Below are 22,436 nucleotides of genomic sequence, written 5' to 3'. Positions count from 1 at the left end.
GGTGTACATAGAACAGCCTGTAGGTTTTGAGATCTTCAGTAGTGAGTCGCATGTGTGCAGGCTCAAGAGAGCGCTGCATGGGTTGAAACAAGCACCACGTGCTTGGTACACATGGATAGACAGTTATTTCACCGGACTTGGATTCTCCAAGAGCGAGGCAGATCCTAACCTATACCAGATTGTGGTGGAGGGTAAGTTGCTTATTATTGTACTTTATGTAGATGATTTGATTATAACGGGTGATGAGCTGTTGATACTTTCATGCAAGGATGATCTTGCTAAGGAGTTTGAGATGAAGGACTTGGGCCTCCTTCATTATTTCCTGGGATTGGAAATTTTGCAGCGCAGTGATGGACTATTTGTTTCTCAGGGTAAGTATGCTCGGGAGATACTGGAGAAGTTCAACATGCATGGCTGCAAGCCTGTTGATACTCCTCTTCCTGGAGGTTGGAGGAAGGAGGATGCCACTTCAGCAGAAGAAGTGGATGCCACTGTTTATCGACAGTTGGTGGGGTCGCTTATGTATCTGGTCAATACACGACCCGATATATGCTATGCTGTTAACCAGCTTTCACAAACTATGGTTAAGCCAACCAAGCTCTTCTGGAAGGCAGGCAAGCATGCATTGCATTATCTTAGAGGCACATCAGGATATGGATTTTGGTACAAACAGGAGGATGAGGTGAAGCTATGTGGCTTCACGGATGCAGATTGGGCAGGGAGCCCAATGGATAGAAAGAGCACATCAGGAGGGGTCTTCAGTATCGGGTCAACAGCAGTTTCTTGGTACAGGAGGAATCAGAGATCCGTGGCACTCAGTTCAGCAGAGGCCGAGTATATGGCATCAAGTTTGGCTGCATGCAAGGCTATATGGATGAGGAAGATCCTGGTCGGGTTGTTCGGTTCTTACTTGGAGCCTACTGTGATTTACTGTGATAACCAGAGTTGCATTAAACTCTCGACTAATCCTGTATTTCATGATAGATATAAGCACATTGACATCAGGTAACATCATATCAGAGATTGTGTGCAGCGGAGAATCTTGTTACTTTCATACATTCCAACGGAGGATCAGGACGTCGATATCTTGACGAAGGCGCTCATTAGGAGCAAATTCGAATACCACCGAGGCAGGATAGGGGTTGCTGATAATCCATATCTTGTTGAGAGGGAGTGTTGAGAATGCAACAAAATGATGGAGCTTAGTGGAAAGAAGTCGCCTTCACTAAGTGGGCCCGCAGGCTATTTTTGGCGCAAAGTCTATTTTTAGACTATGTCTATTTTTAGACATATGGATCATGGTCTATGAGTTGTAGGATGCTATTTGTGGATGATTGGTCATGTCAGTAAAAATAGATGGACTTCTATTTTTAGACACGTGGGAAGGTTTCTATTTTTAGACTGCCAGGCTAAAAATAGAACAGTCGAATATTATTGTCTCATAATAATATTTGGACTATAAACATTATCTTATCCTCTTGGAGCACTTCAGTTTGAGCTACAGATGTGGCACATGCAGCTGTCAGAAGGAAATACACTTTCTTTGTGGGTCAATTGAGCTATTGCATGTAGGACTTCAGTTAGAACTCATGTGGTTGAGTTTCGGTGGAGTTGATTGTGGAGTTGATGGAGTTGTGTTCAGTTTGACTTGGTTAAACTAGTTGTATTTAGTCTAACTGCAAATAGACTAGTGATGAGTGATGTGAATTAATTGTTAAATTAATTCACTAATTATTAACTCATAAGCAACTAAAGAAATACATCAGTTAACTCAGTGTATGTACAGTTCAGTGGAGACAGGTGTTAGAGGTTAAGATTGCTATCAGTTGTGACTATAGTTGTGCATGAGATTTGCACATGCATGGATGGAGATTTCCAATGATGGCTTGCATAGTATACCAAGGGAATTCATTTTTACAGAGTGGATGATTTCTCTTGCAGATTGCGCAGTGGAGGCAGGCAAAGCAGTGGAGGAGATTTGAGCTGTGATTGATAAGATCTGAGCTAGTTTTGTGTGTAACAGGTGGAGATAGTACTGAGTACTTGTGAGGAGTATTGTACTATGTATTATTACATGTTCTTTATCGTTATAATATACAGATAGTGTGGGGTTTTCAGTTGTATGCTTTCCCCGGGTTACATACTGTGTTAATGTGCGCATGCGATTGATGTTTCATTGTTTTTAATGCTGCTAAATTGATGATCAACATAGAGGAGGTTATGTATTGTGCATGTATTCCGCAATAGTGTATAATCGGGATAATCTTTGTGAATAAGTGTCATATTATTCAAAATTTCTACAGCAACATCATCTTACAACACTATATATGCTCAACTAAATATTATGACTAACAAAGTAAAATTACTAAAAATAGTTAGTATTGTTTGAATGCATGTTAGCTTGTTTGTTATCTTTATGTTATTAGGTCTCAATAAACAAGTCTCTGAAACATGTTTTGAAAATATTAAGGAGATCAATGAAATCCTTGGTGACCTCTCGACGTGCATGTAGCCTATTTTCCATATATATAAATAGAAGGCCCTACTCTTACTCATAAATACTAAAAAAAAAACGCTTTATCTCCTTATCAATCAAACAAGCCAAGATCAAGAGAAATGACAAACATGTTAATAGGATTGCTTTTAACTCAAAATAATGTTGGGTATGTTTAATATTCTTTGCATGAATAGTATCATGAGTAATATGTTGTGTTAAGCATAACAGGCGGTCACAAGGGAGGTAGAGCACCCCCAAAAAAAATTGGGAAGTTTTTTGCATATGTTTTTGGTAATTTTTAGCAGAAGGTTTAACTTTTACATTTTTATGGTGTATGGTGATTCAACCCATGGTTTTGTAATTTTGGTTAAGGAACTAGGGTTGTATTATAATCTAGGATTAATTTATTGGAGGTTTATGGATGCCTTGGGATATACATATTGTGTTGTAACATTATAAGGAGAGAATATACTAAAAAATATTTCTAGTTTTCTTGGTTTAGGTTTCCAAGCTAAAACCTCTTTCTCAAATATGTGTATCATTGCATATTTTTTGCTTTATTAAAGATATGTTTGCAACAACTAATTGTATGTTAAAACCAACAAAGAAGACTTTAAACACTAAAACATCCTTCATATACATATATAGATAATAATGAATATGTTACGTTGCTTTAAGTACGAGTTCATAATTTAAGAAAAATATACATCACTTTGCAAAACATTCATAAATAAAAGTTGATTTTTCTACCCTCCTAAAAAAAATCATGATTTTTCTATTTTATTAAGAATATATTTACAATAATTAATTGTACATTACATTTAATAAAACAGTAAAACAACATATATACTTTATTCTAAAATACAAAATTATATATATATATATATAAATGGGAAATGACAGTTTACAAGGTATTCATAAATTAAAGTTGATCTCTTTACACTCATGAGAAAGGATATATAGCTCATGATAAAATAGGAAATACAAAGTAAGTATATATGGCTCATGATAAAATAAAAAATACACAAGTAAAGACTTTGAAACAAGAATTGTTAGCTGCATGGAAGTTAGTGTGGGAAGAGGTGTTAGAAGCTAATGTTGTTTACATGGGAGTTAGTGGAAGTAGAGGTATTAGAAGTTAATGTTGATTACATGGGAGTCGTGTGGGAGCTACGATCCATGTAATCATATTTATATGAGGATTTTTTTTTTATAGATGTAGTAAAACATCTCTATACTTTTTATTAATTTGAGTAAAACATTTATATTGCTTCAAAATGTGGGTTTAAGATAAAAGTTTATTTAAAAAGAATAGTTGGTGCGATGATATTGGTGTCTCATAAAGTGCATTACTTATGAACTAGGGCCTAAGACTTGAGAAAAATGTGGGTTTAAGAAAGAGTTGGAGCAATGATATTGGTGTCTCATAAAGTGCATTCCTTATGAACTAGGGCCTAAGACCTGAGAAAAGATGAGAGTCGTTGAGCAGGGGCATCATCCCACAAGATCATGACCACACCTCAAATAAAACAAATATATAAAAGGTGGCACATCAAATATATAAAAGGTGGCACATAAAATGTGTGAGCACATTTAAAATCTCATGCTTGATTTTGGTTATAGTATTATGTATAATTATAATATTATGTAGAATTTTAATGACCTTTAAAATGATATATTAAGTTAATCAAAGCAAACATGTTTTTTATAAAATGGTGAACAACTTTCAACATTAAAACATATAGTAATTTAATTTATCTACCATATAAACATCAAAGCATAAATGTGAAAAGGAATGCAAATCATTTTTAATATTTCTAAATATAATTAAAATTGGATGGACATTTTGGGGGAAAAATGAATGGACATTATAATATAAAGGAAAGGAAAGGGAGGCAAAACCACTACCATGTTTTAATTCTCTTCTTTTTTATTAAATTTAAATACATAAATTGAAATTTTGGGGATATGTTTAGATGTTGGGATCATGAATGTAGTTTGTCATGTATTTTAGGGTTTTGTTCATAAGTCTAGTTCGCAAACTTTCATTAGGCAAGTAATCAAAGAAGACGATCATAGGTGGTCAATCTATGCAATGGAACAGAGAAATCGAGTTGGAGTTTTATGGTACGGATTGGGGTTGGTTTTTGGAGTGCCGGGGAGCTCTCTAGCCATTGCTTCCCTATTTCTTATATACATATTTTTCCTTTGTACTCAGATTCCCTAGACGCAGGAACAAATAGACAAACTTTTCAAGCTATATCAACTTCTCTCTGTCAAAAATGCAATGTTTTCTTTCATGTGAGATAGGGGTCATCTCCATAGTCTTATAGGTTGGTCAAGTACCCCTCTTGAGTTGCCAAAGAGTTTGTAGTGGTCATGCACAGCTGGAACAATCTTGCCTCCACCCCGGTCTGACAAGGGTGTCGGCTGCAGGCATGAAGGTTCCCACTGTCCAGTATGAACCTCAATGACCAATGTGAGAGGGTAGAAAAGGAGTCTTAGAACAGTCTGTCTTCTAGATTTTCATCAAAGATCTATATGTGAAATCTATGCTCTTTTGGACTATTAATTAAGACTCGGTGTAAATATTGAAGCAACATATAAAGAAGAAATTGTGTATACCTGCAAATGCACAAACTCTCCTTTCTAAAGGAAAGATTCTTCAGGATTATTCTTAGGTGAAGGATCACAGTATAACCAAATACTCTACCATAATCTTGAAACTGAGGTTGTGTGGAGGTGCCCCAAGCTCCACCTATTTCAAGGATGTAGTATAAGGGAAGGCTCATAAAACAATCGATCAACTCCATTTCAACCTAGGACACTAAATTGTAGAACAAATGGAATAAGTACCAACTATGGAGGTTAATATTCCAGAGGTAAATTCTCTATTTTTTCCCTCCAATCAAAGACTATAATATGTAGGTTCAATGGGTTTTGGCCTAAAGCTGATGCCTTACACTAGTGGGCCTTTTCCTTCTGGACCCCAAACTGTGATATCTATTTATGTTTCAAAGGGTTTTTTATTGTTCAATTTGATACACAAAAAGATATGGAAGTCATCCTGAATGATGCGCCCTGGTTTTGGGGTAGAGTTGGGCTCTTCGTCACCCCATGGTTCCAAAAATTTTATACTAAAAATATGGTGGTCTCAACTATGTCGGTTTGGGTGAGCCTACCAAATCTTCCACTCCCCTTCTAGCACCACAAGGTGCTAGAGGAAATTGGAAACACCTTGGGGAAATTCTAAAAGATAGACCTACAAAGAACAGAGAAAGGTATTTTCACTTTCGCCAGAATCTGTGTTGAGATAGACCTCAGCAAAGGTCTACCTGATCACATTCAACTGAAACACAAAAAATGTCAGTGGACCCAAGTATTAGACTATCAGAACAAGACATTTCAATATCAAACATGCTTTCAAACGCAGGCAAAAAAGATACCAAAAAAGAAAAAGAGGTAGGCCCATAACCCAAAAGGATGGTAAACCTCATCCCCCCTCTCAAAGGAAGAAAAAGAAGAGACCATAGGGAACCAAACAAATCAAGCATAAGCGGATGGACAAGCTCAACATGGTTTCGTATCCCACATGCAGAATGACATTGAACCACTAGAGATCCACGCACTAGAACATAAGAAAAATGAGGATCTTACCGAAGATAGGATGACGGGTACAAAGAGATCCCATGTTTCTAAAAGCTTAGACTCAGACAAAAAATCCCTTTCGAAAATTACAAGTTGTGAGATAACAAAGGTTCCAGATGGTTTGAATGCAGAGGATAGCAGAAATTGTAAAAAGAGAAAAACAAGAAAGAAAAGCTAAGTGATTATTATCACACTTAACTTCAAAATTTCATTAAGTTTTTTTTTTTTTTTTTACTCTAAAGGCAAAAAGTGTATTTTTCATAATACATTTTAGTAATTTGAAAAATGTAATTTTGTTCCAATATTTTATCATGAATAAAATTATGGGTATTTTCCTAGTAAAAAATGTAAATTGAAATTTTATATTTAATTTAAATATGTTAAAAAAGTTTTATAAGTTGAGGAATAAGTTGTTAGTATTTTTCCCATAGAGATGTATCTTGTTTTATGGATTTCCTTATAGACATTGAGTTGTAGTATGTATAACGATACAATATGGGGTTGTCATGATGCGGCTTAAATTAATGTAAGTTTAGATGCTTTATAAAATGTTAGATCTGTGGGAAAGAAGAATCCAGTTAGTGGAGTGCAAAGGAAGAATGAAAATTCATTGCCTTTATTTCTCAAATTTAATGTTGAGCAGTGCTTCTTCCTTGTTTTTTACATTTTCGGTTTAATATTATCAATTATTGCTTTAAAATAATAATATTATAATTTTATCTATAATTATTTGATTTATTTAATATTTTATATATATTTATAAATTAGAAAATTTATAACTTTATATTAACATATTATATATATATATATATATATATATATATAATTATTAATTTGATAAGATCTATGACCTTAAAATAGGAGTTTTGATTATGAAAATTTATAGTTTTACATAAAAAATATTGAAACAATTTCAAATAAAAAGTGGTGTTATTAATAATATTTTTTTTGACGCTAAGATTACAACCATTTGCAATTATAATATTAAAAACTTATAATATTACTCAAAAAAAAAGGTCAATTTTGGAATAATCAAAGCTAAAATTATGATTTTTTGTAACTATGATCCTAAAATTTCATAACATTACTTGAAAAAACTTTAAAATCAATATCGAAATCAAAAAATCATGTTACCAATCACACAAATGTTTTCTCAAAATTAAGTTTATAATATATTTGAAATCATATCCTTAACCACTAATATCATTAAAATAAATCACTTAAAATTAACCCTAAATTGAAAAGTAATATTACTAATAACATTCCTTTGTAGGAATACCTTAAAAAACATTCCTTAGTAGAAGTTCAAAACAAATAAATCTTTAAAGTAATTTATAAAATAATTAAATAGCTAAAAAAACATTCCTTAGTAGGAGGTCAAAACAAATAAATCTTTAAACCAATTTATAAAATAATTAAGAGTTAAAAAAAAAAACATAAGTTATTTTAAACAAAACAAAATCTTTGGGAAAAAACAGCAAAAAAAACAATAAAACAAATAATTGTGGGGGAGGTGGGGGACAGCGATTTTAAGAATTGGCCCCACCCTCTTTCTTTCTTTCTTTCTTTTTACGGTTTTGTTCGAAGGGTTTTTTGTATTTTTTAAGTTATATTTTAATTTTTATTAAGGGAGGGTGATGGAAGAGCGATGGTGGATAGATAATTTAAATGAAAATAGCATAAAAAGTGTTAATTGTAGCACTTATTTTCAATTAGGAGGTTAATTTATGTAAACAAAATATATATATATATATATATACTCAAAAGAATGGAGCTAAAGATGTCACGGAAGTTAGCAGCTAGGGTTTCCTAGCCACTGTTGTACCCTCCCCCCCCCCCCTCATGTTGATTGGTTTGTTGTAGCTTCGGGGTTTCATTTATGGTTGAGTGCATATTTTTCAGTCTTCATGATAGATATGGAGTTTTTGTCATTGAATCAAGGTTTGTCTTAGTTTTCAACCAGCTCGGTTTGTTATTAGCTCGAATGCTATTTTCCTATTCCATGTATTCACAACTCATTTGGGTCGCTCTTATTTCCAAACTATGATCTGGTGGTGTTTCTATAGTTCTTAGGTGATTGAGATCATTGCTTGTTCAATGGGTCTCCCAAGAATATTTGTTAAAAATGTGAAGTCAATACCCTCTCTTGATTTGGGATTTTCCTCCTTTGTGAAGAAGAATGTGACTACATTGAAGGAAATAGGGTTGATTGGTAAGTTCACTAGCCTTTGGCCTACCTATAATTCTATTTTAGAATGGACCTCTGTTAATTGGGTAAATCTTGAGCCCGTTAGTATTTCTATTGTGGAAACGGTTATTATGCTTTTCCTTTTGAAAACAAGGATGATAAAGATTAGATCTACAAATATGGACCTTATTTAATGGGCACTAGAGGAATATTTATAACCCACCAGTCTCTGGATTCAATCGCATCAAGGAAATTTATTCTGCACCAACATGGATCAGATTGCCATATATTCCCCTTCTTTGTTGGGGTGAAGTTATTTTCAAGACTATTGGAGATAAATTGGTTTGATTTATTTCTAGTTCTATGGACAAGGAGAATAAATTCTCTTATGTTAGAATTTTCATTGAAATTGATTTTTGAAAATCCCTTAACAAGGTGATTCAACTTAACTTGGACGGTTGGTCCCATCTTCATTCCCTAGATTATGAACAAGTTCCCTTTAAATGTAATTTTGTCATGAGTTCGGGAATTTTGCAAAACGTTGTCCTAGGGCTCCAACTTCTCATATTTATTCTAATCCTTTGTCATCTTCTCATAGTAATGATAAGCAAGGATCATTCAAACCAGTTACAAAGAAACACAAGGAGCATTTGATTAAGAGGCCACATGCTAACAAACCTAAATCTCATAAACATCCTCTCTCTAATAATAGATATGAAGTTTTGAAGTCCTCGGAGGCAGAAGTTATGGGTGATGAGGCCCATGTTGATCAGTCAATCTCAAATCAAGTGTCTCTAAAGAATATTAATTCATTCGTTGAGGAAAAGTTTTCGTCCAAGGATACTAACAAAATCCCTCGTAAAAAAAAGAAAGAAGTTAGAACAGAGGATGAGGAGGAAATCAAATTGTCCTCATCATCTCCTTCTTATTCAAATGCGCTAAAATATAATATACATTCTTCCCCTCCTTTAACAAGAAGTAGGAAAGATCAAAGAAAGAAATCCCCATAATATACTACCGAGAATTCTCTTGCCTCGCCCCCCATGGGTCTAGTAATGGATTGATTTCTGTCAAATCTTAGAAATATTTTGTTTTTGCATCATCATGTGCAAACAATTTGTAAGCATATACTCGTGTTCTCAAGAAGAAGTAGGTGCAATCTTTAGAATTTCTAGTATTGGATCTCTACGCAACCCCCCCCCCGCCACCCCTTTTGGGCAAAGGATGGTTTTTAGCTCCTTTATTTTTGGATTCATGGAATAAATTCTCTTTGTAATAGTCAATCCAATGTACTTGTTGCTTATTCTAGGTGCAAATTTTTATTAATAAAAAATCTCATTATTGTGAAAAATAAAAAGTTTTATGTTAATAATATAATGGATCGTGATTGCAAAAGCTTTACATTTTAACCTTCAAAAGAGATGCTACTCTTAACACCACTTTTTGAAATATGGTTAGAAATAACAACTAAATCTGACTTTAAAAAAAAAAAACAAAAACTCTAAAGTGTTTTCGTCAAGTTAAAAATATGTTAAATTAACACTCTAAACTTGTATCCTTATAAATTGAATGACAATGAAAATGTTCAAACATCATAAATTTTGCATTTGATGAACACGGATGAATGTAAAATTTGAATGAAGTGTATGATTTAGCAATCACATCGTCCCTCACTTTAATTCTAACATGATATTCATGCCATGCCTTATAGGCTTCTCTAACTTACCTCAAAATATCATGAAAGCGCATGCATCCAATATATTTCATCTCTATACATGTCACTGGGAAGGTTGTCTCAATTTGTCCAGTGGGAAACTAGATGTTTTGACCACCTACTAATAGAGTTATTAGCCCAAATTTTAAAAAGTTTCAACAATTCTAGCATCGCTAAAATGACTAGAATAGAATTGTAAAACCAAGAACTTAAAATAAGCATTCAGTCTCAATAATCTAAGGAGGTGATAGGAGTTGGATCTCTCGCACTAGAACCTAGAGGAGTATGTGGAGCAATTTACACAAAAAATGAAGATCAATGTGTGCCAACCTCGCATCAGTCCTCTCTAAACACACTTGTTGGTTACATTGGACTCTTTTGACATCCTCTAGGCTAGCGAAGACATTCTAGTTTTCCACTTGCTTGTTTATCAACACCCTCCCCGGCAGGGTCTTCATTTTCCAATATAATGCAAAGGCTAAGAAGTAATGTTTCCTTCTTCCCCAAGTAGTCCCCAGATCAGGAATCTATGGAGACACATCATCCATGATTATAGAATCTGACAAAGCATGTCTATCATGAAAAATAAGAGATTCCAACTGGCGAATTTCACTCTAAGTTCTAGGAGGAACAATAGCATGGTAAGTGTTCACGGTAGCTTGGACCTATTGTTGGCTTCGGTTGTGGCACTGAAGGATTCACCCTCCCCCATGTATACTACACATGTGTTTTCATTGCATGCCTAGCTGGTAAAAAGAACTCATGGGGTTTTGAATCAAAAATTCACTCTCGAACTAAAGGAATCATAGACCCCACCCTTGTTTAGACACAGATTCGAAAAGACCAGAGAACTAGTTGATGATAGAGCCACAACACAATATAGAGACCACAGAATCCCGGCAAAGTGGTCACGGCCAGAAGGATTCCACCAAGTTGAACATGTTGATAATAACCACCCAGGAGCATTTCTAAAAAGATACCCATGTCGACTCAACACCCATACTACAAGCAACCCTAAGGGTGGCATAACATGGTGACCAAAACAATAGGTTTGAGCCTATACAGATCAGCCATAAACCACAAAACGCCACCAGAAAGGAAACGAAGGTCATGTCTAAGATTATGAGACAGAACCACTATCAAAATATTAAGAGCATAAACAAATCAACAAATATATTCCCTAACGTTTTATTATTATTTATGTGATATTTTATAAAATATTTTTATTTAAAACATATTATTAAAAAATGTTAGTAATATGTTAAATCAATAGAATAAAATTCAAAAAAAAAATCATTATTTTCATAAATTCAAATATATTGATTGGAGAACTGACTTTGCACAAGCAACCTTTAGCTCTAACGCATCATGGGCTAAAAAAGCAGTAAGATTCCCTCACACTCACCACGACAAACCCACAAGCAAAGTCTATGCCTCCTCTTTATTATGGATCGGTTGCATAGTAAAAGACTAGGAGCTTGCGCACCACACAGAGCTTCTTTTGGCCCTACGTATTCAGGTATGGCGTAACTTAGCATCTATGAAATCTTTGAAGTCATGTTCATTCAGTGAAGACTCGGTGATAGATTTTCTTGTTTTTCGAATTCAGTTCAATACATGATATGTAGTCCAGCCAATCCAATGATTCATAAGATTTGGCTATGGTATCAACCCTTTAAAGTTACTTACAATGATGAAACCATAGCTAGGATGTTGGTTCGAGATTGCTTCTTCCTTTTGTAAATCTTGAGGGTTAAAATATTAATCCAGATTTGCAAGTCGGTATCTGTTATGGATGGGATCACCCTATATCTAGCCTTTGTTGATAATGATGTTGGAGATTTGTAGGTTTATGGAAATGGAAATTTTCTTGGAGGGTTTAATTTCAATGTCTTTTTCTACTCTGTGGAAAGATCTATAGCTTTAGAGGGCGTTAGTTTGCTTCCATAAGAGGATTTGAAGAATTTTGTCTAGCCTCAAGATTTGGCCAATCAAATGAATTCTTAATCACTTCAAAGTCTTTCCTGCATCTCAGATGAGGGTTTTATCTCAGATCTAGTGAATTTTATGGTCTTTGTATGACCATTCTTAGGGGCATCCTACGCATCTCGGTTAAAGCCTCGGATCTTGTCTCTTCACTCGTTGCTAGAATTCAGGATCGGTTGTGTATCTTCTCTAGTAGTTTTCGGGTCTTATATGGTGGAAGACAACTTTAGGACCTGAAATCCCTGAGAGAGAATATGTCATAGCCAAGAATACTTATATTTATTTAGTTTCTAGACTAAGAAGTGCAGCCAAAGGATGGGGGGAACCCCTTCTAAGGAGGTCCTCAAGCTAGGACATTCACCTCTGAACCCCAAAGATATCTCAGGGCTAGCATTCGTTATGATCAGACAACGGACATTCCATCTCTTGAAGTGCAAAGTGTTATGACTAACTTCAAGGCTGCAGATTATGAATGGCAAGTGATTATCTGTCATTTTAATGGATTTTGGAACTTGGCATCTACTCTCTGGGAATGGAAACACCAAAACTAATCTCATAATACATAGCTATTGTTTTTCTCAAAAGGATTCTTTTTTGTGCTCTTCAAAAATTTAGAGGACCGAAAAAAGGTTTTTGACTAGGGACCCTAGTTTTGGGGCCATTCTGGACTCTCAATGCAACCATGGTTTCCTGATTTTAATCCTCTTTCCATTACATGTCTGGAAAATCTAGTATGGTTAAGGCTTCCTAACTTTCCCATCCATTTGACACAATCGGATGCCTTAGAATATGTTGGAAATTTAACAAGTCACTTCATCAAAATAGACATAGAAAGGCTTTCAAAAGGAATCATCACATTTGTTTGCATATGTGTCGAAGTGGACCTCAATAATGGGTTACCAAATAAAATCCTACTCAAGTGGAGGGGTAAGGTTTATTCACAACCATTAGATTATGAAAATACTTTTTTCCATTGCAATACTTTTCGACAGTTGGGTCATTTTCAAAATGTATGCCCCTTTTTGCAAGGGGCCTTTTCCCCCCAGGATACGAAGAAAAAATGTCATGGATGGCAGGATCCGAAGGGAGCAAAAGGGACCAAGAATACTTCTGGTCAAAAGCATGACAACCCTCAGCAATAGAAGACATCTACTACCAAAATCTGCTCCCCCAAATTTAGTTATGCCTAAGGTGGCACCATCTCATCCCTAAGCGAAGGAGATCTATCCTTCAAATGAAAATGTAAGAGACTCAGCCATAATTGTGGCTTCTACAATGAGTGGGAAAAAACATACAAGGAAATAGAAAATATTGTGTAACCTTTGGTAATGGAACTATTGCAAAGAAATGATGTCATTGTTCCATCTACGACTACTCCTAATAATTTCGTGGAATGGATTGACATCCACAAGAGAAAAGGGAAAAAAGAAAAATCCATGACCAATCCTGGGATTTGATACTAGGAATGTAATAAATGTGATTTGATGTACTGTGTTTTTCGATGAAGGATGAAATATTGTAATATGTTATTTTAAGATAATACAAATTAACCTTTTTTTTTCCAGAGAAAAAAACCATAATTTTTATTAGAGAAAATAAAAATTACATTCTGTAAACACACCATGTGTGTATGAAATACTGATCTAAAACATGTTCGATAATAAATACAAGAAACAGGGCACATGGACACATGAATATTAACTCTTGGGTTGACTTGTTCGTGGACCTAAGGGATGGATGGAGAAAAAATGGCTCTGAACACGTGTCCGGTTTCGAACCTGCAACCTTCGCACGACCATGGTTAAGTCGCGTCGCTTGACTGAAGCATGACAGATTGCTCTATGTTTCCTCTTTTCAGACCTTGAGGTGGTTGCATAACGTGGGGACTTGAGCGCATCTTCCGCAGTCATAGGTTTTGGTCAAACCCAGTATCCTCTCACAGGTCAATTGCATCACTATCGGAGGCTGAGATGGAGGACGAGCTTGTAGACTTTTCAGAGGACCCCTATGATTCTTCGTCCATCTGGAGTGAGCCTCCACATCGGTCGACATCTATGGATCCACTGGTGGCAGGAGACATACCGGCTTCCCTGGTCGGCAAGTCTAGGGTTTCCCCGACATATTCTCTCGAAAACCCTATCCCTACTTGATTGGTCTTTGTTCGCACGGACAATCTTGTATCTGTGGGAACCTCATTTCATTGCTACCCTGATGACCCCATTCTCTCTAATCTACCGGATTACCCTATCCCTTCCCTATCCTCGATCCATTTTCTGGAATCCTGTCTTGAATTTCACCCTTCGGTGACCTCCTCTGCAGATCTGGGCCCCTCTAGGGTTTTCACCTCGGTTCCACCCGCTCACTCTGTACCACCGTCTTGCCCTCTCCACCTCCCCTCTATTCCTATTCCTCCATCCTCTGGTTGTTTTGAAGGAGGCCCCATTCCATAACCTGATAGCCTGAAAAGCCCCTTCCACTGAAGTTGTTAGCCGAAAGATGGATCTCACAAGCGCGGGGTTAAAAAATCCAAGTGTATCAAGGTGAGAAACAAGGGAAGCCAACTAATTCTCAGTGAAGGGCTTACTATGGCCAATGTAATCAACACCGCTAACAGGGTTTTGGTGGGATGGGTTCGTGGAAGGAATTATACCACCCCCTGTCTATGGAAATGGATTACAGAGATTTGGGGTCAAATATTGGAGGTGTTACCATCGGTTGTAATGATGTCAAAGGGTTGGTTCACTCTCCAATTTCACAGACCTGAACATGCAGATTGGGTCCTAACCAAATTTTGGCACATTGAATTGGCACCTGTGCTGCTTAAATGGTGGAGTCCCCTTTTCGATCCTGAACGGGAGTGAAAACCCAATTTGGGTTAGACTTCCAGGATTCCTTTGCATCTATGGTCAGAGGACATATTCAAGCACATTGGAAACACCCTAGGGACATATCTCGACCATGATAAATCCTTCATTGAGACAGGGAAGATGAATTTTTCTCGTATCCTGGTACATTTGGACACCCGTGAAGGATTGGAGGAGAACATGAAGATTCAATGGAGGAATATCACCAGAGTTCAAATTCTGGATTATGAAGGAGTACCATTCCATTGTCGTTGTTTCCACAAAGTTGGCCATCTCTACAAAGAGTGTCCCCTGTTGGCCAAAGAACTCCCTCCTCTGGCAGCACTGGATGATACTGGTAAGGTCGAGTAGCCTCCACAAAAGGATCAGGAGTCGATGAAGGAGGGCCCATCGAAATCAAAGTCGACCGTGGCTCATCAAAGGAAATCGACTGCAGCTCCACAACCGCCTTCCCTAAGGGTCACCAGGTCACGCTCTGCAGCTGTCGGTCATCCTCTAGGTACTGAATCCTTCCTCTCTACTCCTTTTGTTTCGATTGAATCATATGTTTTTTCTCTTGCACCTCCCAGGGATGTTATTCAATCTGGACTCAATCTTAATTCGGTACCCTGCCCCTCTATTGATTCCCTTGTTGTTTTCTCTAATCCACCACCTTCCATCCCTACGTTCCCCTCGTTCCCCCCTTCTTCCCTCGAGGCATCCTCTGAATCTCACTCAAGCCATCGATATAACCTGCGATCTCTTGACAAGCTTGTCTCATCCTCTAGGGGTGGACTGGGTACATCCTCCCCCCCAAAGATCCTGAAGATCACTAAATCCTCTAGGGGTAGACATTCCAACATATCCAAAGCCATACAACAAGTCAGTCTCGACATGGCCGAAGGTAGGAAACTCTCCATTGATGTGGTTCTTAGAGCAAGAAATAACCCCTCCTCGATCCCCTCATGAAGTGGTTCTCCTTCAATTGTCGCAGGTTGGCTAGCCCTGCAAAATGACTAGCCCTTAGGAGACTATTTGAAGTTGAGAAGGTGGACGTGATCTTGATACAGGAGACTCTTGGTGATTGTGACCATATTATCCATGTTCTGGCTTCGATCTTACCAGGTTGGACCCTCCATGCCCTCAATGCCCATGATCATTCTGGGGGTATTGCTATTCGTATCAATCCCAGGACCTTAAGAATCATCAATGTATGGGGTAGGGAAGGTGTTTTGGTTGCGGATGTACACTCAGAACAAATTGCAATGGAACTTCGATTGGTGAATATATATGAACCCTATCACAATCGTATGGTATTCTGGGAATCCGTATTGAACTCTTCCTTTATGCAATTTGACAACATCATTTTGGGTGGCGACCTCAATTTCTGTATTGGAGCTGCAGAATCATGGGGATCCCATGCACAGAGCCCATTATTGGAGCATCACCATTTTATTGATATTCCGATGGCATGTCTACAACCTCCTTGGAGGAATAGGAGAATTGGGGATGCTATGCTTGCCTAGAGGCTGGATCGATTTTTTATTAAAGAAGCCCTCCTTGACAAACTTGTTATGTATAGACAATGGGTGGGCTCGAGGGGTATATCTAATCATTCTTTGATATATATTGATATCACTCGCCCCATGTCCAAGCCCAAAGCACCCTTCAAATTCAACTCGACTTGGCTTATGGACGAGAGTTACACCCAGCTTGTCAAAGAGACTTGGCTTGCAGACCAACCTTCCCTAGGACAGTTTTCCTCTGCTAACTTTTCCAATAAGCTCCATTGTCTAAAAAAGAAAACAATTGAGTGGCAAGGGCTAAGAGAAGACATGATGAAAATTTTCTCAATAATATTGAAGAAGAACTAGCTAGATTGGAAGACCTTAGCAGAGGAGGCTTCTCATCCATTGAAGCCAAAGATCGTATCATTAAGCTAGAATCAGAAAGAATTAGAATCCTCAAGGAAAGGGAAGAAATATGGAGGCTAAAGAGAAGAGCTACTTGGCTTCAAGCTAGAGATGATAACACCAAGTTCTTCCACCAATTTGCTAAAGTACGAAAGACCATCAACCCAATTTGGTCTCTGGAAGATGAGGAAGGACATATATATTCTTCTTTCAATCAACTTGCAACACTAGCCACCTCCCATTTTGGTCGACTTTTCAAAGCTCCACAGGAGGCCACATTGGCGGAAATCATCAAAATCATTGTTCTCTTTCCCAGATTTGTTGATGATGATACAATGGAGGAACTGAACAGACCTGTCTCGATGGGGGAGTTAGAAGCTATACTCAAATGGTTCAAGAAAGATAAGAGTCCGGGACTAGATGGCTCGCCAGTTGATTTCTATCTTACCTTCCTTGACCTACTTGGTCATGATCTTCTTTGGGTAGTTGAAGAATCCAGGATTGATGGTCATATGTATCATGCCTTTAACTCTATATTCATTGCACTCACCCCCAAATCAGATTTTCCCTGCACTTTCTCTGATTACAGACCTATCTGCTTATGCAACTGTATTTACAAGATTATCGCCAAAATCATTGCTAACCAGATTAAGCATATCCTCTCTCATTATATCTCACAGGAACAATTTTCTTTTTTAGACAACCGACAGATTCACAATGCCATTGGCATTGCATAGGAAGGGATTCATTCTATGCATATCAAAAACATCAAGGGAATGATCCTCAATATTGATCTTGCAAAGGCTTTTGATAGGACCAACTGGATATTCAGATGCTCCTGACACACCTGGGATTCCCTATCTCCGTTATCAACTGGATCATGTGTTGTATCACATCAGTATCATATAGTGTCCTTATAAATGGTGCTTCCACAAACTTATTCTATGCTAAGAGAGGACTCAGGCAAGGATGCCTCATATCGCCCCTCCTCTTTATTTTGGTAATGCAGGACATGAGTAGGCTTATTATCAACGAGCGGAACTCTAGGAGACTAAAGGGCATCAAAATAGCTGATAGTTGTATCATAACACATCTCCTCTTTGTGGATGATGTTCTCATTTATCTGAATGGATCTATCAGTGATTCCACGGTCTTCAATACATTGCTCAAGCTCTTCTGTAAAGCAACAGGTATGATGTGTAATATTTTGAAATCTACTTTATCAACTCTCGGATGCTCACAGCATGAGTTATATTTTTCCCTTCAGAGGTTTCCTTTCTCCTCTTTGGATTTTGGAGAAGGATTCAAATATTTAGGATTCCATCTTAGACCAAACAAATATAGAATTGCTGACTGGACTTGGCTGGTAGCTAAGATTGAGAAAATATTGAATATTTGGTAGCACAGATGGCTCTCTAGAGCAGGTTGTCTAGTCCTTATCAAATCAGTCCTAGAGGTGACCCCAGTATACTGGATGTCATTAGCTTGGATTCCTAAAGGCATATTTTCCAAAATTCAAGAAATCTACTACAGGTTCCTTTGGAAAGGCTCTAAGGAAGGTCACACCTTTGCTTGGACCAAATGGGATCTTATCTGTTGAAAAGTGTGCAACAAGAAATGCTTGTTGAGAATGCAACAAGATGATGGAGCTTAGTGGAAAGGAGTCGCCTTCAATAAGTGGGCCCGCAGGCAAATTATGGCGCAAAGTCTATTTTTGGATCACAGCAGGAGTGATCTGTTGTGATCACAGCAGGAGTGATCACAGCAGGAGGGATCACAGCAGGAGTGATCACAGCAGGAGTGATCAGAGTCTATTTTTAGACTACTAGTCAAAAACAAAAAAGTCAAATATTATTGTCTCATAATAATATTTAGACTATAAACTTTATCTTATTCTCTTGGAGCACTTCAGTTTGAGCTACAGATGTGGCACATGCAGCTGTCAGAAGGAAATACATTTTCTTTATGAGTCAGTTGAGCTATTGCATGCAGGACATCAGTTAGAACTCATGTGGTTGAGTTCTGTGGAGTTGGATGAGCAGTTAATGGAGTTGTGTTCAGTTTGACTTAGTTGAACTAGTTGTATTTAGTCTAATTGATCAATAGACTAAGTGATGAGTTTTGTGAATTAGTTATTAATTAATTCACTAATTATTAAATCATAATGCAACTGAAGAATACATCAATTAACTCAGTGCATGTACAGTTCAATGGAGACAGGTGTTAGAGGTTGAGATTGCTATCAGTTGTGCATGAGATTGTGCACATGCATGGGATTGAGTTATGCCAATGATCTCTACGTAGTGTGGGCCAATACCAAGTGAAATATAGCTTGTGCTCACGTGATTTACAGTGTGGGTGATTTTCACAAGGTAAATAGGAGTTTGGATCAACCATTCTCATTCATTCTCTTGCAGGATTGTGCAGTGGAGGCAGGCAAAGCAGTGGGGGAGATTTGGAGATCAGATTTGAGCTGTATTGCGTGTAACAAGTGGAGATAGTGTTGGATACTTGTGAGGAGTATTTCACTATGTAATGTTACATGTTCTCAATCAATATAATATACAGATAGTTGGGGTTTTTAGCGAGATGCTTTCCCCGGGAAAATACTGAGTTGATAGGTGTGATTGATGCTTCTATGTGCGCACGTTATTGTTTCTGCTTCTGTAAATTAATGATCAACGTAGAGGAGGTTATGTATTATGCATGTTTTCCGCAATAGTGTATAATCGGGATAATCTCTGTTGAATAAGTGTCATATTATTCAAAATTTCTACATTATCACCCTTCCAAAAAAATGGTGAGGTTGGGGATTAAAAGATCTCTCATGTTTCTCCATGGCCCTTGCTGCTAAATTGGGGTGGAAAATCCTCACTTTCGACAACTTGTGGACCAAGGTTGTCACAAAGAAATATATCATTCTTCTCTGGCCCATTAAGTGGATCTGAAGTCCGTCAGTAAATAGAGCTCGCATCTCCTCGGTCTGGCGTGCTATTCTAAATTATATTGATTACATTCAAAATGGATTGGCTTGGAGAATTAGATTGAGTAGACAGGTCCGTATTGGAAAATATCCATGGTCAGGTTGTGGCAATGCTCACTCCCTCTCTCCTGGCCTCATTCGTTTCTTGGAACAAGCTGGCATCACAACACTTGACCATATTGTTGATCTGGTTAACACTTCCATTTTCTCCCAAGCCTGGAAATCGGCACTTGACCTCAACATCCTTGCTAAATGGCATCAAGAATGGTCAAGCTACATCGGTGCACTCTCAGAATCTCATATTAGAATTTTTGACAGGGACGATGAACTCATATGGATCTTCTCACAACATGGAAGGTACACACCTAAGGATGGATATTCTTTCATATATGTTGATCATAAACCACTGGATTTGTCCTGGTGGTGGCATCCCATATGGAAACTGAAAATCCCTCCCAAGGAAAAGCTATTTATGTGGTGTATCCTATGCAACAAAGCACCCATAGGTGACAACCTACAGAAAATATCTTTCTATGGTCCCTCTTGGTGTGCACTGTGTAGGAATGTCGAAGAAAGTATTGACCATATTTTCCTTCACTGCCCCATCATCATAGCATTTTGGCATCATCTATTGCATATGCTCAATATCAGCATACCCTGGACTAGTCAAAACATCATTGCAGCCTGGCAAGCTTGGTGGAACCGAGCTATCCCCTCCAAGCTCTGGAACCTCCCTCTGCTCATATGATGGGGTATTTGGCTTAGTAGGAACTCGATTATCTTTCATGGTAGAGATCCAAACTGGATTGTGGTCTCTGCACACATATCTACTCTTTATCATTTGATACCTGAGGAAGACCCCAAACAAAACAACAAGACCATCACTGCAGAGACCATTGACAAATCCCCCCCCTGGGCATATTTTGACGGATCTGCACAACACGATGGTTGTGGGGGTGGAGCGATATTATATCTTAATGAGGATCAGCATTTCAAATTAAAAATGGGCCTTGGAAGAGGCACTAATAACTTTGCAGAGCTTATCAGTCTCAGACACCTTCTTTCTTTCTCATTAGAAAAGGGATGCAGACACCTACAAATTTTTGGAGATTCCAAACTCATCATTAATTGGTTCAATCAGCAATCTACTTGTCACATGCACACACTGCAGAACCTATTGGATGATGTTCTACTATTAAAATCACAATTTGACTCTATTTCATGTCATCATATTTACAGGGAAAGAAATCAACTTTCCAAGGAGGCAGCGCACCTTCCACGTGGTCACTAGTTGATACAAGAACAGAATGGTCATGCTTTTTACCAGTACTTTCACAGGCCATTTGCTGAACAACCCACACAAGGGGCAGCTCTGCCCTGATTTTGGAGAAGATACTTTTTGAATGATATATATTTACTAAACTATATATTTTTTTATCTCTTGTATATTTATCTCAGGTCATCAGGTTACAACTATGTAACAAACATTTTACTATGTATGTGGCTTGCCACCAGATTTTGATATATGCTTCCAGAGAAGCATCTACAACATGTAATTTTTTAATACATAATGAAAGTTATGATTTTTCATTGGGATAAAAGGAAACGGGGCACACAGGCCTGCTAAATAACCCTAAGAAAATCACTGTAAAAGGATCAACAACAGGAAGGCAATACATTCAAAAACCTGACTACAAAACTCATCAAGTAAGGTGTAAATACTACAAATATAGACTGAATCAAAACAGGTTGAAACCCCAAAAGGAGCAGAGGTAAGCTCCGAAGAAAATGTGGCAACGCCAAATAAAAGGTTGGTGAACCCCATCGCCAACATGAGAGAGAAGTCACCAGGCATAAGAAAAAACAAAATATAAGGGTCGTTAATCCCAAAAATAAACTCGCAGCAGCCATTGACCCATAGACAAATCGTCGTGCATGAAGTAGATGTCATCAAGAATAGTAAAGGACCTGCAACATGAGCCCATATTTGTATACTCTCGATGACTAAAGAAAAGGCCATAGGACCCAAAACAAGAAACTGACATCAAACATTGACGACTAGGCATGTGAATCTGCAGCACAAGACCAAAACATGGCGGGAATGTGGACGACCACGAGCCAGACCCCATGTCAAACCGAGAGTCAACTTCCACACCGCAAATGAAAACCTACAAAAAATGGAAACGCCCGTCAGAGAAGAACATTGATATACCAGCTCCAAAAAGGTTGTGAAGACCAGGGGCGAGGCCAGCTAGGGATCCAGTTGCCCCGCCTCACACTCCATGCAAAAAACCACTTGCGAAAAGAGAAAGAAGCCCAATGTAGAAAATTGTATCAAAATAATACAAATTAACTTATATATATAAATAACAACTTTTATAATTTTATTTTATTTTATATATTATTATCCATAAAAAATAATAATTAATCAAAATTCCACCAAATTACATAAATATTACCTTATGAATGGATTTCTTTAAAAACAACAACAACAACAACTCATCCATCTTGTCTTTATGGGGTCTTCTTTGGTTCACAAAAGAATTATCTATAAATACTATCCACATATATGGGGACTCCAAGTCCCTCATAAATGGAGTGATGGGAAAACTGCATTTTTCCCTCCTCACCTTGAAGACTAGCTCAACCACATACACAATCTCA

Source organism: Pinus tabuliformis, chromosome Q (assembly GCF_031772625.1).
Source record: "Pinus tabuliformis cultivar Carrire ecotype Pingquan chromosome Q, CPIR1, whole genome shotgun sequence".
NCBI lineage: Eukaryota > Viridiplantae > Streptophyta > Pinopsida > Pinales > Pinaceae > Pinus > Pinus tabuliformis.
The sequence above is the reverse complement of the archived record's forward strand: the minus strand, read 5'-3'. Positions refer to the sequence as shown.